Consider the following 937-nt stretch of genomic DNA (forward strand, 5'->3'; position numbering starts at 1 on the left):
ATAGCTTTTCTCGCGTATATCATTGTTTAGATGGATGACGATGTATTTGCATATCATTCGAGACTTGTATCGCTATTTTCGAGATGATGACGAGAGACCACTTTGTGTTGGATGATGATTATGATGATGACATGATTTGATGAGACTAATTGTATGTATATGCTATGATTACATTTGTATGTGTATGATATGCTAAAGATTATTGTATAAAGCCTATTCAAATACAAAACAAATACAAAACAAACATGCAGGAAAAAAACTAATAAATAAACTAGTAGTAGCGAGGGGGGAAATTTAGCAGTAGCGCCGCATTGTCAGTAGCGCGTCCCAGCAAACAGCGCTGCAGATAATATCAGTAGCGCCCTTTCCCAAAGAGCGTTGCAGCTATTCATGTATAGCAGTAGCGTGGGACAACCGGCGCTACTGCTATACGTTAGCTGTAGCGCCTTATTAGTAGCGCCGGTGCCCGCGCTACTGAGAGGCCCAAAACCCTCGCTGCTGGTAGGTTTTTCCCTAGTAGTGCATGGCCTGGGGGTGGCCGCGTCCCCAGGGCTTGTGGGCCCATTGAGGCTCTTCTCCGATACTTCTTTCTTCTAATACTTTGTATGTATCCCAAAATAAATCTCTGTAAAATTCTTTATTTTGAGCCCCGGAGAATTGCTATCTCCGTAGTAGCTTTTCCAGATCAGAATTCCAGCTGCCCGCAATCCCTCCCTTTTGATGTATCTTGCATTCTGAGAGAGAAAAGGCATTAGAATTGCATCATAATATAAAATATAACTTCACAATAAGATAAATAGCAGTAGGGAATCATGATGCAAAATGGATGTATCGGCGCCCCGCCGCCACGACCACGAAGTCGGCACACATGCGAGTGTTGCCGACAACAAAGAAGAGTAAAGCATGGGAAGTCGCTGGCGCTCGGGTCCCAGGAAGG

The sequence above is a fragment of the Triticum dicoccoides genome, chromosome 4A (assembly GCF_002162155.2).
Source record: "Triticum dicoccoides isolate Atlit2015 ecotype Zavitan chromosome 4A, WEW_v2.0, whole genome shotgun sequence".
Lineage (NCBI taxonomy): Eukaryota > Viridiplantae > Streptophyta > Magnoliopsida > Poales > Poaceae > Triticum > Triticum dicoccoides.